This window comes from Chlorocebus sabaeus, chromosome 2 (assembly GCF_047675955.1).
Source record: "Chlorocebus sabaeus isolate Y175 chromosome 2, mChlSab1.0.hap1, whole genome shotgun sequence".
Taxonomy (NCBI): Eukaryota; Metazoa; Chordata; class Mammalia; order Primates; family Cercopithecidae; genus Chlorocebus; species Chlorocebus sabaeus.
In genome coordinates, this window is record NC_132905.1 from 6024091 (window position 1) to 6041463 (window position 17373).

Sequence of the window (17373 nt, forward strand, 5' to 3'; positions counted from 1 at the left end):
TTCTCAAGAGGTGAGAGAGGACCCAGAGCTGTCCTGGTCACCCTCAGGGCACCAGCGTTCCCCAGCCCCCATGGGGCACTTCCCTGCCTGCTCTAATTTGATGGTGAGAGGGTCTGGATCTGTGTTCCCAGCAAATCTCATGTTGAATTCTAATCCCCAGTGTTGGAGGTGGGGCCTGATGGGAGGTAATTGGATCATAGGGGTGAATTTCTCATGAATGGTTTAGCACCATCCCCTGGGTACTGTCATTGCTATTGTGAGTGAGTTCTTGCGAGATCTGGATGTTTAAAAGTGTGTGGCCCCTCCCCCGGCCCTTGCTCCTGATTCGATCTGTGATGTACCTACCTCCCCTTTGCCTTTTGCCTCGATTGCAGCTTCCTGAGGCCTCCCCAGAAGCCAAGCAGATGCCAGCGTTGTGCTTCTTGTACAGCCTGCAGAACTGTGAGCCAATGAAACCTCTTTTCTTTATAAATTACCCAGTCTCAGGGATTTCTTTGTAGCAATGTGAGAAGGACCTCATACAGATGGTCACAGCAACCCCTTGCAGAGGGCTTTGTGACTATTTTGCAGAAGGGAAAACGGGCTCGGTGAGGAACCCTGGCCTCGGAGGGCAGCCCTTCTTCCTTCCTTCCTAGGGGCAGAACTCCTGAGGAAGATGGGGAGCCGACATTTCCGGGTCTTCCTCGCTCTGGTAACTAGGGAAGATGTCTTTATCTTCCGAGATGACTTTCAAGGCTAAAGCATGGCTGTCAATTTCGGCAGTAAGTGAGGGTTGAGGAAGCAGTGCAGGTCAAGCTTTTTCTGAGGTGGTGTCTGTGTAAAAGGCAAAGTTTCGCCTTATGGCAGCACTGGTGGGGCCATATTGGAACCTGCCATACGTCACTGCAGCTGACACACAGACCTAGACACCCTAAGACGCCCACCTTCTGGGTCTATCCTGAGACTCCTTTGTTTCAACCAACTATGAACAGAGCCACAAGCTCGCTCTGTCCAATCAGGATGTGCGTTATCAATCCTTCGTTAGCAGAACCACCGGGAGCCCCTCTTCCAACCACTGAAATACGTCTCCCACTTGGCGGTAGGGCCAGATTCAGCAAATAAAAATACAAGATGCCCAGTTAAACTCGAGTTTGCATGGGGCTGTACTGTACTTCTACTAAGAAATCACTTACTTGTCTGAAATTCAAATTGAGCTGGGCATCTTGAACCTTCGGTGCCACCCCACCCTCAGTGAATTTCTTCACTGGTCCATGCCCCATGCTCAGCAAGTTGAGACATTCACATACATCAAACTCTATTTTTAGTTTTAAGTTCTGGTGGTCTTTTTCTTTGTTTTGTATATCCTCCTCCATTTTCCTCACTCTGGGGGTTGAAACCCCCTCCCTTTGATACATGAAACCAATTCATGAGCCCCTGGCAGACACAATTTCTTCAACCTAATATATTTTTTTTTCTGGCAAAATTGTTATTCCACATAGATTTCCAACAGGAAGAGCGGAGAGAGAAAAAGAACTGCCGTACTTGCTGACTACACGTGGGAAACTAAGAAAATATTTACAGCTTGCAGAAGGTTCGCCATGTTCCCATGTATTAATATTTTTGGCCCTCTCTCAGTTCTCTGGGACAGTTTATTTTTTATTTTTTTCATTTTGCTGTTGCTTTATAAAACATGTCGACAACTGGAGCCAACCGCTTCTTTTTTAGTTTTTAAGCTTAAACAGCTTTCTTTTTTATTTCATGATTTTTTTTTTTAAACCAAAGAATGCTTTGTGCCGTGAGTGGTTTCTGCCAGCCTGCGTGCCTTTCTCACAGCACGGGTGATCATTACCTCGACTGCACAACAAAAGCATGGAGGCTGGCGCTGAAAGTGCCAATTTGCAGGGAATGTATTTGATGGCTTAACTGAGCTTCAGCTTAAGGGACCCAGAGTTTCTTCTCTTTTCACACTCATTATGCCCTCTTTAGTCACAGCCCACGAACTCCCCTCCTGCTTCACAAATAGTCTCCACTTCACACACCTAAAGTAACAATTAGCATCACTCTCTGGGTCTTATTGAAGAAGAACAAAGCTGCACCCCTCCTGCTGCACCCAGGAAGTTCTCTCGTAAGCCTGCCCTCTATTTGGCCTAATTATCCAATGCTGCCCCAATGAGAGGCTGCACACCAAGCTGAGGGTGGATTTCATCCTGCTCCCTCCTCCTGACATCTCTCAAGCCAGCTCTTAGGAGGTGAGAAAAGCCCAACCCCTGTGTGAAGAGATAGTCAGCTGGTGCCAGGGGAAAAGAACCAACTTAGATTTCCAAGTGTGAATCCCACTCTGTGGTCCTGGCCATTGAAGGTGGGAAATGCCCGGGAGCCCTCTTCAGGTGCCATTAGTGGTGAAGGCGGAGAGGGTATTCTGAGCTTTGGCAATGGGCAGCCCATTTCCATCTGCTCTGAAGTTTCCATGCCTGGGAAGGAGCTTGACTGGAAATGGGGACAGTCGGGGAACGGAGCTTTTGCCTCTGAAGGGTTAGATGTAGGTTTCAGTCACAAATACTGAACTTGACTGGGAATTTAAGTGCAGTAATTTTCTAGGATTCCAGACCATTGTACTTAACTGAGATGGCAATGGGGAGGACTCTGTGGCCCATGGAAGGTCAGACAGAAGGTTTGAAAAGAAAACTGGATCATTGGGTAGAAGTGGGAGGAAGGAGGTTCTTTTCCATAAAATTACAAAATCCATTCATTCGTTTACCCAACTGGGTGGTACTAGGGAAATTTGTACTACTGTGTACATGGCTGAGCTGTCAATCTGATGATCACAGTAGCAGAAGTAATAGTTGAAATGTATTAAGCACTTTCAATAACAAGTAATTCCCAAGCGTCATTGCATTTCATCCCCATCATAGCCCAATGACGTAGACTGTGATCATTCTTATTTTGCAGAGGTGGATGTGGAATCAGAGAAGTTGAGCCACTTGCTCATGGTCACACAGCTATAAAGATGGAAACCAAGGTCCAGATGCCCTTACTCATCGATAAGACTAATTTCAGGTATGCCTGGAGTGTATCCGTCTAGGCCCCTTAGATGGATAGTGGACAGGAATGTGTCATTTCCCAAATAACAGTCTCAACAATTTGAATGATTATAAAGAGAGTGAATGGCATTGCTATTTTCTGTGTTTTCCCACTCTCTCTCTCTGAGACTTGAGTGAAAGGTATTTCAAATGAAAATTTGTGGGTATTTGTTAAGGGCCTACTGTGTGCCTAGCTCCCTGTGTGGTGTAGGTCGGAACACAGAGTGAACAATGGGCAAGGCTGTCCCCGAGTGGGTAGTCTGGGGTCAAAGTCTCACTCCAGGCCCTACCACCTAGAGAGTGCTCAGCACATAGCGGGCCCTTGGTGGGTACTTGCTTTGTCCAGTGAAGGCTGTTCTACTCATTCTGAGGATGGACACTTCACCTAGGACATGAAATGGCATGAGTGGTTAAGAACTGTGGTCTCCATCTTCATGGCAAGGAGAGCTCTTTTCCTATCATGGACATGGAGACGAGACCCACTGAGACACTGTGTGTTTCATCTAAAAGGCAAACGAATTTGTGGATTGATCTCTTTCAGCAGCCTTCACACTCGTGTCTGGGGAGACATCTCTTTGAGACTCCTATTGTTCATTTTCAGATAACTTCATATAAAATGGATTTTAAATGAAAGCTTGGGGGCTCTATGAAATCCAGAAGGCTAAGTTGGAAATATCTATTATTTCAGAGATTTGCTGGCACTGTGATTATAGAGCAGCTCCGTACGTGCCAGGTCTTTTAAACACAGTTAATGAGAATCACAGCTGCCATGGCTCCCAGTTCCTGACCGTCTAATCATTGCAGAGGATTAGTGGGGGCGCTGGGATGGGAATCTGGGGGGACTTCAGCAGGTACAGATTTGAGGGGCTGTGATCTACAGTCAGCCTCGCTGACTTGTGGGTTTTTTTTTTTCCCTCTGTGATTGGGAGAGAGAGAGAAAAAGAGAGTGAGCAAGTTGAGATTCTTGGGTTTATGAAATTTTTGTGATACCTTGACACTGTCCATGATAGAAGAGAGGTCCAGAGCTCCAAGCTCTTGGGGTTACCTAGACTCACTCAAGGAAGTTGCACGTCCTCCTGGATCAGAGGAAATTTGGAACCTCCAAGAAGAAAGGAAGCCCACTGCTAGTCTCCCAAAGACCCCCTGATGAATATAAGAACCCTACATTTGTCCTGCTAATCAGCTGGGACTTTGTCCTAGCTGGGTGCCTTTGGCTTTGGTCTGGGAGGGGCACACTGTGACCTGTTCTATATAGGTGCCTCTGGCCTGGAGAATGGGCTGGGAAGCAACACTAGAGGTTGGGGCCTAGATGGAGGTTTGCTGATGTCTAGATGCGTGGTGATGAGGCCCAGGCCAGAGAAGTAGCATTTGGGTTGGAGAGAAAGATACAGGGGATATGGGAGAAAGGGTTAGATAGTCAGCTCAAATCAGTTTTGCATGAAGACAGGCGATCATTTAGCTCTCATGTTTGAAGAGTCCAGAGGCTTCAGGTAAGGCTGCATCCAGGGGTTCAAGGGATGCCATCAGAACCAGGTCTTCTTGACTCTGTGCTCCCCTGCACTGGCCCATCTCAGGCAGGTCCCTCTGGGGTGGCCGCTGGCCGCTCCAGTCTCCAAGTTGGATGGAGGTTGCTGTCCTCCCCATTGCTCCTCTGCATGTCTCAGGGTTTGCTCTGACTGCGCTGTTGTGGGTCTTGTGCCACCATGATCACCATGGTCAGAGGACAGAGCTGATGGACAGACTGGGGCCCCGCGGCCGCTCCAGCCACATGGATCCAGAGTGAGGCACGTTGGTTCCTGAAGAGACGACCAAGGTGCAGCAGGCAAACCTGTGCTGCTGGGGTGTGGAGGCCTGGGGACGTTGGCGGGGGATGAGGGGGTGGAATCTATGTCACGGGTGGCTCTGAGGTAGGACCAGGGGCTGGGGCTGGATGCCATGAGTGGAGCCTCCCGAAGATCGGGGCAGACACCACAACATTTGGACTGGATTAAAGCAGAATGGCTCCGTGGCTCTGCCTGAGGTGGGTTTCCCTGATTTATAGATGCGCAATGATCTGACTCTCTTTTGCCTCTAACTCAGCTGTCACTTCCACTTTATCTCATATTTAAGACCCTGTCACAGCACGATGCGTTCACTGCTCCCTTGTTCAGGGAAAAAGGGTGACCCAGTGCAATTTTGCTTTTATCTCCTGGGACAATCGGCTTTATCAGGCTGGCCATAATCAGAACAGGTTTTACAGGAAAATATATATATTTTTCTTTTGAGTTGAATGCAGAAGATGTTTTGCTGGTGAGTCCACTGTGCTGGGGTCCTGTGGAAACCTGGGCTCAGGGCTGTCCTTGGTGGCACTGAGACAACCTGGCCATTCAGCTCCGTCGTCCAGCCCACTCCTGACCCAGTGTGGGAGGCTCGGCCCGCCTCTGGCCCTTTGCTGGTTCTTCCCAAAACCCATTTTATATCCACATGGTCCTCACTCTTCAAGACTGACCTTGAGTTCCTGGAGTTCACAGGGTCCCCTGTTGTCCTTGAGGCCTCTGCTTGAAGGGAGGGGCAGCCCCGCCTGAGCCCCACTCCTGTCTCTATGTGACTGTGTGCTCAGGGAAGGCAGCTCCACCTTCTTGGTTCTGCTTTGGCCCTAGTGAAGAACCTGGGCTCAGAGGACCCTTGGGTCCCACTGCTCCTGGCTCTGGTCTCTCATCAGGATGCCCAAATAAACAGGATGCCCCCACGGGAGCCCTGTGGCCGAACCAGGCGGGGACTGCCAGTTGTCACTCATTGTCCAGGTGGCTCTCTGCCTGGCCATGCTGGCACTCCTGCTTTAGAACAGATGTTCTGTATCATCCCCTTCATTGTCCTGTGATAACATTCAGAGATAATATAATGCCCTAGCTAGGAAATCAAGGAGAAGTAAGAGGGAAGTAATATAAACTAAGAAAATAGAATGATGGGCATGGAATCCTCCAGGCTTTGCTACATTAAGAGACAAGGGGGGTGGGCAGGTGGCCAGGCCTGTGGGGGGGATTCCCCTGACTGTGCCATCCCCAGACTGTGCCACCTCGTGACTGTGCCACCCTGACACTGTGCCACCCCAGACGCCGTTGACTCAGAGTAGAGCATATTGGCCACTCAGCTACCACAGTGACATTGCTGTTGGTGATGTGATTTTGTGAAACAACTCTTGGTTTTCACTGAATGCATCCAGCAGTTTTATTTCAGAGAAACTAAAGCCAAATAAAGTGGCACAGGAAACACTGTGTATTTGTATGTGTGAGAAGACCTTGTACTTATATGTGAAAGGGAAGGTGGTTCCAGGCTTAGATAATTTGAAGCAGGATTTTCACTGACAGGCACATCCAGTGGATTATTCCCAAGTCCTTGGGGTGGGGACTTTGCTTTGGGGTTCTGACTGACTTGTATGTTGTCGGAAAGCCTTTTCCCTTGCACACCAAGTGGTGCTAGCATTGTGATAATCCCCAAACATCTTCCTACCCAGCATTTCTTTTTTTTTTTTTTTTTTTTTTTTTTTTTTTTGAGACGGAGTCTCGCTCTGTCGCCCAGGCTGGAGTGCAGTGGCGCAATCTCGGCTCACTGCAAGCTCCGCCTCCCGGGTTCACGCCATTCTCCTGCCTCAGCCTCCCAAGTAGCTGGGACTACAGGCGCCTGCCACCGCGCCCGGCTAATTTTTTCTATTTTTTGTAGAGACGGGGTTTCACCATGGTCTCGATCTCCTGACCTTGTGATCCGCCCGCCTCGGCCTCCCAAAGTGCTGGGATTACAGGCGTGAGCCACCGCGCCCGGCCCCTACCCAGCATTTCTAAAATTCTCCCCCAAACCTGTCGAGAACCCTTGCACGTTATATTCAACACTCACAGCAGTCCCGGAATGGGGGTGGATATTTCTGCTGCCAGCTTAAAAAGAGACCTAAGAGGGGAGCAAAGATTCCCTCTTGGTGTTAAAGCACTCACAGGTTGGGCAGGTTTAGAGTCTTGTGACATTTGCTAGTAAGAATCAGCACTTCTAAGCCCAATGCACGCATGCATCCAATTATTTATCAAACACTTGGTGACAGCCAACATAGATCAATCAGCACCGGCTCTGCTCTCAAAAGGCAATTATAAGTGGGCGGACTGGGTTGAATGGCGCTCCCTCCCCCAACTCCTCCCACCTGGAACTTGTGAGTGTGATCTTATTTGGAAATAGGATCTTTGCTGATGTAATTAGCTAAATTAAAATGAGATCATACTGGATTATCAGGGTCCTAACCCAGTAACACGTCTTTATGAGGAGACCATGTGCAGACACAGAGACACAAGCACACAGGGAAGAAGGCTATGTACAGATGGAAGCAGAGATTGGAGTGAGTCTGCCACAAGCTAAGGATTGCTGGCAACCCCCAGATGCTGGAAGAGGCTGGGAAGGATCCTCCACTGGAGCCTCTGGAGGGAGCATAGCCCTGCTGATGCCTGGATTTTGTACTTCCAGCCCCAGGAATGTGAGGGAAGAAATGCTGGGTAGGAAGATGTTTGGGGATTATCACAATGCTAATTGTGTTGAGCCATCCAGTTTGTGTTAATTTGTTAGGGCAGCCCTAGCAAACCAATTCAGGGGCACACACATGGATACTAACACCCACACTACAGACTGCTGAGTGCCTGGACAGAATCTCATGGGCACAGTGAGAAGGTGCCCCTGGTCCAGGTTTCTAAATCCGGGAAATCTTCCTTGAGGCAGGAGACCTCAAACAAAACACACAAACCAAATGCTCAGCGTAACAGGCTCTGGGAGGGATGTGACCAGCCTGTGAATGGTTAGACAAACTCTGAGACTGGAATGGTCCTGGCTCAATACGCTCTGATCTCCCCCAGGAGCTGAGGGTGCAGCGTGGAGGAGGGGCTGAATGTGGTTTGATGGCTCCACTGGGGGGTCCTTCAGCCTCACAAACCTGGCTCCACACCCCAGCCCTGCCAGTCCCTGGCTGCGAGCACTCAGGCCAGCCCCCTAGCCTCTTTCAACCTTGGCTTTCCCCATAACATGGGCATGATAATGGTACCCACTTCAGGGCTCAGGGAGGAGCCAGCGACTCGGTGCATGAAATGTCTTAGGACAGAGACCAACCTGTGCTATGGGAGGGTGGTAGCATCTTCTCGAGCAGAGAGGGCCACATCCCCACCAAGCCTCATGTGTGTGAAGTGCACGGGTTCTGTTTCACGAATGGGTCTTCCCTGAAGGTACAAATATTGGAAACAGGAAGGATAGAAAGACTGAAAGATAGAGATGTTAGGGGAGAAATGCATGACTGTTTGCTCAACAGGTTTGGGGAGAATTTTAGAAATGCTGGGTAGGAAGACGTTTGGGGATTATCACAATGCTAGCAGCACTTTAATTTCCAAGGGGAAATTAAGCAGGACTGTGAGATTTCACCTGCCTTGGGGATCTTCCCAGAAATATCTGCCTGGAACGTTGCGACTCTTCCTAGGAACCTGCCCAGCCTGGTGCAGAAAGCATCTCAATTTTCACTGGGCTCTCTTACGCAATTCATTTTACTTGTAAAATGGCAGACATTATTTCTCTGTAGAGCTTCCCCAGGATACAGGGATTTCAGAAAAAAATTCTGGGAAAGACTAGAAAAAAGCATTGGCCTTTTCTATACAGGATTGCAAATTTTAGTTGCTGCAGCCCAAGTTAAAGTAGAGCCAAGGGGTCTTCATCCAGGGTCATCAATATTGGTTGGGCACTTACTGTGTGCCAGTATCGTGCACCTGCAATATTCTGGAGTTTTAAAATGAATCCAAGGTGGACATTATCCCATAAAGCAGATGAGGAAACTGAGGCCCAAGATGGCTGTGCTACTGGCCCAGGACAGCTGATCACTGCCTATAATGAAATCTAGAATGTCTTTGGTTATTAGACACTATTGCCTTATGTACCATAAAAATACTATGGCATGGAAAGGGGGCTTGCATATCAGTACACTTAAAGTTGACTTTACTGTAGGAAGACTTGGTGGAGAAGTAGCCAGGCACACATGATCCCTAGGCTCTTGCTGCTGCATGGGAGGTGTGCAGGGCTGGGCACAGCTGGATGCGGAGCACCTCAGAAAGGGCTCAGGCAGAGGATCCTGCTCTGTAATGCTCCACCCATGCATAGGGATGGAGGCCAAGGGATGTCTAATCCACTCTTAGTGACCTTGTAGAGCAGCGGCCTCGTGCCCAGCAGCTGGTGTCAGTCTGTTCTCCCTGGAGACAACTCAGTCGTGTGGAGCTACCTCCTTGCTAACCTCGCAAAAGAGGGAGAAAGTGAACCTCCCAGGCTATCCAGGTGTCTGTCATCACTCGGGCCTTTAAACCCAATATCCATCCATCAATCAATCATGAGTTGCATCTCAATCTCAGAGAAGTTGAATTGTGAAATAATGTGTGTTTTAAAATTAGTGAAATAAAGAGTTCACCCCAGGTCTGGTGAGACAGGCAGCCTGTCTCTGAATTATAAAGGCACCCACCCTGGCCAGTTGCCTCACTGGCCCAGTAGGGCACCTCCCATCTCTCCCACTCCTTGCTCTTCTGCCACATCACGTTATTGCAACCTCTCGGTGAATTTCTGGGCACCCTCCTGGGCTGTGACTGAATCTCTTTCTCAATGGGCTGCTAGTGGTGACAGTGAGTTTCAGGGTCTTAGTGGCAGGGGAGTGGGGATGATGGAGGACAAGACCCCGTGGGAGGTGCTGGAGATTGGAGGATGGTGATAGCAGGTGCATGAGGAATTGGGCCACGGAGAGGGAACGCTCGGTGCTTGTGGTTGCAGGTGTGGTCAGGTGATCACAGGTGGCTCTGGCAACTTGGCAGCCTCCTAGAACCTCAGCTTCCTAACCAGAGAAGTGTCAGACACCCTTGCTGTCATCAGTTCTGGAAGCTTTAAAGGTGCACAATTCTGTGCTTTGTCCAGTTCAGTTCACAGTAAAATTCATTCATTCATCCTTTCATTTATTCATGCATTCATTCACAAATATTTGTGAGTGTCACTCGTGCATGTACAGGAGCAAGCAAGTTAGCATTGTCCCATTGTTATGAATCTTTCTTTCTGCCAGCCCCAGTGGGTGGTGGGCCCCATGGGGTACAGGGGGTGATGAGGGAATGGTGGTACATATGCCCTAGCCTGAGACTCCAGGGGCTCCTGGCCTGTGGGGTGGATGGTGGTGTCCAGTTCCACATGAACATTGAAGGAGGGGCCCACAGCTTCCTTGAGGATGTGCCCTAACCTGGCACAGCTGAGTGGTCAAGGGGACGTGCTGCTGTATCTGAGACACAAAGGATGGCGACTAGGAGGTTGGTGGCCCTGGCAGAGGGAACCATGGTCACAGGCACTGGGGTGGGAAGTAGGGAGTTCATACCCCTCCCCAACCTGCTCAGCTTCCACCCGGCCCTGCATGGCTGCACAACCCCTTCCACTGCTCTCCACCCGGCAGGGAGGGCTGGACAGTCGTGAGCTGCCTGTGCTTGCTGAGGGCAATGTGTTTGCTCTTAGGGTAAGGTGGAGTTTCTCACGGTGGACACAGGCCCTGCCTGGGCTGACCCATTTACCTTGCCTCTCCCTTCCACTCTCTCAGCCCCTCCTCACAATCTGTGCTCCTGCCACACTGGCCTCGTTCCCATCTAGGAAACACTTCAGGCAAACTCCCACCTCAGCACCTTTGCACTTGCCACCCCTACGCCTGGCATACACTCTCCGTTTCTTCTTCCCTTAGAATACAACTCTACTGTCACTTCCTCCAGGAAGCCTTCCCAGGCCAGGTCAGACGCTCACCCCACTTCTGTGCCACCCTGTCCTCTTCTGACAGTGTGCCTTCCTAGCAGGTTTTCACAGCTGAGTTTTCACAACACTGAACTCTCAGAGTCCAGGACAGTGATGGCTCTTGGTTGGCACTCAACAAATATTTGACAGACAGATGAATGAGACAATGAGTGAGAGAATGGGGGTTGTTGGGGAAGTGTCAGGCTGCTGTTCCCAGCACACACACATGCCAGCGGGCTCCAAAGAACCCACGAGTTGACGGGCGTCCTGAGTGTTGAAAGCGTTTGCAGAAATCAAGACAAGGCGGGAGCAAAACAAGGCCCTATCTTTGAATCTTTGTCTTCCCTTCCTCCCTCTTTTAGGGTTTCTTGCTCACAGCTGTGAGTGCTGCAGACCCAGGGAAGGTGCCCACCACATCTGGGCCCTCACAGCCCTCACTGAGCTTCTCCCCAGCTCAGCCATGTACAGTGGAAGCAGCAGAAATATAAAGACCCAACTTCATGTTCCTTGGCTCCTGTGGATTTAAGTCAAACTCTTAGTGTTACTTCAGAGTAGATTTTTCTTTTGGGAGGTGGTGAGGTGGGGTGGGTGTATTTTATGCAGAGCCTGTTTCAAATCAGAGAGAGCATTTCCCCCCTTCTTCCTCTCCCATGAAAGGCAGGGAGGGTCTAAGACATTTTAATAGCTTTCATATTCCTTGCTCCAAATATATTATTTCAGCACAATAGTTTCTTTGCAGGAGAATTGCTTAAATGATTCAAAATGGATTTAAAAATATATTTCAAGTTTTAATTTTATGCACAGCACATTAATGAGTGGAGTGCCTTAGAGACTGCCTGTCAGTTGAACATATTCACAATATTCTCAGCACAGATGTTATTCCATCTAAATCCTTTTAGGGGGAAGAAACCAGTAATTTTTTTCGTGGGGGATGTCAGAAAATATATTATTTTTGAAATTATATTTTGATCCCAGAATTCTGCACAAAATATCATTGCTAGGGTCTGGGTTTGTCAAGCGACTTGGACACTAAACTTTTAAAAAGTGGGGAAAGGAAAAGCAGCCCAGGATGTTGGATTTGTTTCTCGCCATTGTCTTCTCTGGACGAGGACTTTGCGCTGCAACACACAGGATGGGACGGGATGAAAACTTTCCTGAGCTGTGCACTTGGAAGCTTCAACATCTTTTAAACAATGGCAAAGAGTTGGACGGAACTGGGTTGGATGCAAAAACATTTAGAAAGAGTGTCTGTCATTTTTTGTTTTGTCTGCTGGAAGATGCAAACTCTCATAGTTAATGCAGCATTATCCCCTTTGCTTCTCAAATGATGTATCATGCTCAGTCATTTTTGTGTATGTATTTGCAACACTCGTGGCTGGAAGTGCTGAGTTCTTTTGTTTGTAAATATCCGCATGGGAGAGGTGCAGATTCCGAGCCGAGTATTTTCCTCCAGGGTGGGGCCGGCGGTGTACTGCCTTACTCTTGCACTGAGCAGTGATAAGGGGTTGGAGCGGACAGGTGAGCTCCAAGTGCCCCCGTAAGCTGGGTGGTCATGGGTGAAAGAATTCATCTCTCTGAATAGCTCTCTGTAGAATGGGGGGATGACAGGAGCGCAGGCACAGCACAATGCCTGGGACATGGTCAAAGTCCTGTGAACTTGACCCCTTTTATCTGTACTGTCAACATTTTCCTCCCTCTGTCCTTCCTGAGAGCGATTTCCCACCTGCAGTCCTGTGCGCGGTAGAACCCTCAGAGAGAGAGCTCCACCTCACTTTGTCTGCAAGAATCAGCCAGAGCTGACTCTTATTCAAACTGGCACCACATCCACAGGGTTCTAGCAAGAATTGCTGGGCTCCTAGCCAGGAAACTGGCTGAGAAGTGCTCACTCTATAGAGCCCCCCACCGCCTCCCTGCTGGCTTACCTGAGGGGGCTTGGCGGAGGAGCTGGGCTCAGGGAGGTGAGGCTTCTGGAGTTTGAGACTTGGTCCTCCCCTCCCACTGCCTTCCCTGGCCACCAGTTCAGGGAGGTTGTGAGCAGAAGAGGTCCAAGTGACAGATGTACCCTCAGCCACTTTCTGTTTCAGATGGTGGCATAGCTTAGCTTTTGATATAAAAGAAAGAGATAATTTAAAATATCCCTCCCTCCCTTTAAAAAAAAAAAAGACCTTATTTTTTTAAGAGCAGTTTCAAGTTCATAGCAAAACTGAGTAGAAGGCACAGAGATTTTCCATAAACCCCTGCCTGCACACAGGCACAGCCTCCCCCACTGTCAACACCCCCCACCAGAGCGGGACACTCGCCTGCCTAGTTGTGTGTGTCTGTGTGTCTTTTGAGCATCTTTTCTTTCTTCTCTTTGTGCCTCCTTACTGTGGTCATAGAGCTGGAATCATACAGCGCGTGTGCTTTTCAGACTGACTTCTTTCACTTAGTAATATGCCATCAGTTTCCTCCACATCTTTTCCTATCTTGATAGCTCATTCCTTTCTTAGTACTGAATAATACTCCAGTGCCTGGACGCACTACAGTTCATCCATTCACCAACCTGAGGACATCTTGGTGAATTCTAAGTTTTGGCAATTATGATGAAAGCTGCTCTAAACAAATCCCCTGGGTAAGTATCAGGGAGCACCATTGCTGTGTGGTATGGAAAGAATATGTATAGCTTTGCAAGAAGCTGTGAAACTGTCTTCCAAAGTGGCTGCACCATTTTGCATTCCCACCAACCATGAGTGAGAGCTCTCGGTGCTCCTGTCCTCACCAGCATCTGGTGGTGTCGCCTCCCCCAACTTTTTTTTTTTTTTTTTTTTTGAGACGGAGTTTTGCTCTTGTCCCCCAGGCTGGAGTGCAGTGGCACAATCTCGGCTCACTGTAACCTCCACCTCCCAGGTTCAAGCGATTCTCTTGCCTCAGCCTCCTAAGTTGCTGGAATTACAGGTGCTCGCCACCACGCCCAGCTAATTTTTGTATTTTTAGTAGAGACAGAGTTTCGCCATGTTGGCCAGGCTGGTCTCGAACTCCTGACTTCAAGAGATCCATCCGCCTCGGCCTCCCAAAGTGCTGGGGTTACAAGCATGAGCCACCACACCCGGCCCCCTTTTAAATAATGAAATATTTTATTTTTTTTAAAATTATTGAGATAATGCATACTGAAATAAAAATATGATCTTAGAGTTCATATGGAAGAAGAGATGCCTTCAGAATAGCTAGGAAATGTGAAAAATAAGAAGAGTGATGGAGGATTTACCTATCCAGGTATTAGTACAGGCTCTAAAGGTCCTGTAACCAAGTCAGTATTGGTGTTGTGACAGGCAACTAGATTAGTGAAGCAGGAAGTGATATGTAACTGCCCTTAGAACTCAGAGGTATATATGGAGAGAGCTGATGTTCAAGACAAATGGGAGAACATGAAAATGGAACCAATGGTCCATGGATACAGAAATCAATTCTAGAAGAATTAAATACTTACAAGTAACACAATAACCATAACAGTATTGCAAGAAATGTGTGATACTGTAGTTACAACCTAGGGGCCAATCTAGGGGCCTTCCTCTCTGAGACTGGAAACCCAGATGCTATAAAGAAAAGATGGATTTTCTTTTTTTTTTCATTTTATGAAGTTGAGAAGTTTTGCCTGCCCAAGAGATCACAAAGGCAATAAACAAAAGGCATTCCAAGAACAACATTTATAACCAAGATGTCAGACAAAGGGTTAACTTCTATGCAATACAAAAATTCAAATAATCCAGATGTGTTTAAAGTGAAATGTGAATGTGTTCCCCCTGACTGCAAGCCCCTTCCCTGGGGGAGATCACTTTTAATGGTTTGATGAATTTCCTTCTGGATGCTTTTTTTCTCCATCATGCTGCAAAAGGAATTAATTTTAGTTTTCCTCTGAGCTGCAGCGTTGGGAGAGCGGGAGAGCCAAGCTGACTTTTATTTTTATTGATTGCCCTTTTCCCCAAACCTGCCATTTGCATCTCACCTGCCATATCTGTGCCATTATTTACTTAATCCTTTCTTTTACATTTACACACTTTTGAAAACATACAGTTATTTTCAAAAGGAAGCGTCAAGTCATAACCATCAGTGACAAACCAGTGCCCTTCGACCTATGTGGAAGGCAACGGTCATAAAAACAATGAAAGCTGATGTTATGAAATTCCAGTTTGATGCCGTAGCTACACACTCTCTCTATTAAAAAGGGTGGTGGCAGCACTGTGGAGGTGCTCAAAACTGACTAGTCCCCACTGGGGACTCTCCTGGGCCAAGCAAAGGACTAAAAATGAATGGCTCTGTCAGTGTGTGTATCTGTGGTTTTGATGCCACCTGTACCTCCCAAATCACCTTGTGACCCCCAGTTTGGGATGTGCCCTCCCTTCCAAGAACAGCTAATTCGATGGCACTGGATAGAAGGAGAAAAAAGCAGGTCTTTCTTATTTTTTGAGATGGGGTCTCACTCTGCTACCCAGTCTGGAGTGCAGGGGCATGATCATAGCTCACTGCAGCCTCAACCTCCCTGGCTCAAGCCATTCTCCTGTCTCAGCCTTCCAAGTAGCTGGGACTACAGGAGTGACCCACCATACTCAGTTAATTTAAAATTTTTCTTGCTGTATTACCCAGGCTGGTTTTGAACTCCTGGGCTCAAGCAATCCTCCCTCCTCAGCCTCCCAAGGTACTGGGATTACAGGCATGAGCCACTGTGCCTGGCCGAAAGTCGGTCTTTTTGAAGTCAGCACAGTTTAGAAGTCAGTCTTCAATCTTCCAAATACCACAATTTTTCTTTAAATAAACATGCCTTCAGAGGAGAACTCACATGGAAGAAAAACATGCATAATCCTACCACTAAATTTTCCAAAACTCCCAATGCAGTTTTTTATGACTTGAACTTATCAATATAGTATTTTGAGATGCACTGAAATATTTAGAGAAATTTGGTTGTAACCAATGACAACTAAATACACTGCCTGTTTTTTCAAAAAAATAAAGGAAGGAGTAATAATTTGGTGAAGCTTTCGGAGTGGTTGCCAGTCACTGCTAGGAAAAATGTCGTTAGTTTCTGGCAAGTCAGAAAAGTAGGATGAAGAATTTGATCTTGAAATATCTTTTTTTTTTTTTCTTTTTCATCTTGCTGCTTTTCTTCCCGACACTAAAAGATTTGTTTCGCTGACAAACTGACGTAGAAAGCAGCACACCTGTGACCCAAAGAGAAACTTGAAAATGTGTGTCCTTACTGTGTGTTCAGATAGTGTAGCTTTAGTGCAAGTTTTAGAAACGATTTCAGTAAAACATGCCTCTTCTAGGTCATCCTGGGATCAGCTCAGGGTGGGGCCTTGGGGAACACAGGATGCGGTCTGTGAACAAAAGGAATATTTGCGCCCACAATTGACTGCAGTGGGGAAGGGCTCTGATTTCAAACAGAATATTTCAAAAGGCATCACTTACTCTTGGTCTTAGAGCTATGCTCTGATTGGCTGTATTCCAAATAACTCCAGAAAGAGAAGGCAATATTTCAAAGTATTATTTCTTTGTTGCATTCTTCACTCCCTGTAATTACATGTTTCTGTGTGTTATCATGTGTTTAAGGTCTGTCTGGCCAGCTGCTCTCCATAAGGACAGGGCTCTTCTCTTGCCCACAGTGCCTCACTCTGCCTGGCACACACAGCAGAATGAAAGAGAAATGGAAACAAAGGTTTATATCCCAAGATATAAATACATAAAACAAACGAGTGTGTTCTGAGTGATTAGCCTGATAATTGCAGACAGTGCGTCAGCCTTCCTGTGGTCTCCTGAGGACAGTTCAGTATCTAAAAATCTCCCAGCATTGTCAAAAGCAAGTGCCCTAATTAAGTTAATTCAACTAAGGCAAAGAAGGGAGAAAAGACGGCTGCAGTTTTTTGCAAAGGAATCAAGGGGGATGGAAATAAGACAAGAATTCGCTAGGGGAAGAAAAACTGCAAGCCCATCTGAATGAGATTCTCATTTTCTCATACCAGCTTCCCCTCGAGAAGCCAAGTTCAAAGCCATCCGCAAAATGATCACTCAGCATCCACCAGACAGATTGGTGGGGGCCAGTCGGGGGAGGAGGAAGGAGGAAGCGAAGAGACAACACCAGCATCCACTCACTGGCTCTCTCACTGTCTGCATTCAACAAGTCCGGAAGGATTTGGTTGCCTGGTACAAAGCCTTACAGGGAGAAAGTTTGAAAGGCCTTTGGAAATGTTTAGAAGCTCTTCTAAGATGGAATTTAAAAAATTACTTATTTGGATAAAATAATGGTATTTTATAGTTCCATTTTGAACATATTTGGAATAAGTAAAGACAAAGAAAAAGAAAAGAAACAGTGAGGAATTTGGATTCTCAGGGGAAGTGGACTGAGATGCACACCCTTCCTTGCTTCAGTGAGGCCTGGGAAGCCATCAGGGGCCTGTGGACATTGTTCTGGATGAGTTTTGCTCATTTTGCAGAAGGTCTAAAAACAAAAGCAAAACAATTGTGCTTTGAACCTGAAGGCAGCTTATGTTTCTTT

At 47.5% G+C, this 17373-nt stretch overlaps 1 long non-coding RNA gene across 1 annotated transcript; it reads left to right on the forward strand.

The window, feature by feature from the left end:
* Positions 1–1469: 1469 nt before the first annotated feature.
* Positions 1470–16981, forward strand: LOC119618540 (uncharacterized). The gene is made up of 3 exons (XR_005234884.2): positions 1470–1570; positions 2929–3036; positions 16841–16981. It is a non-coding gene; the product is annotated as an uncharacterized lncRNA (long non-coding RNA).
* The last annotated feature ends 392 nt before the right edge of the window (positions 16982–17373 follow it).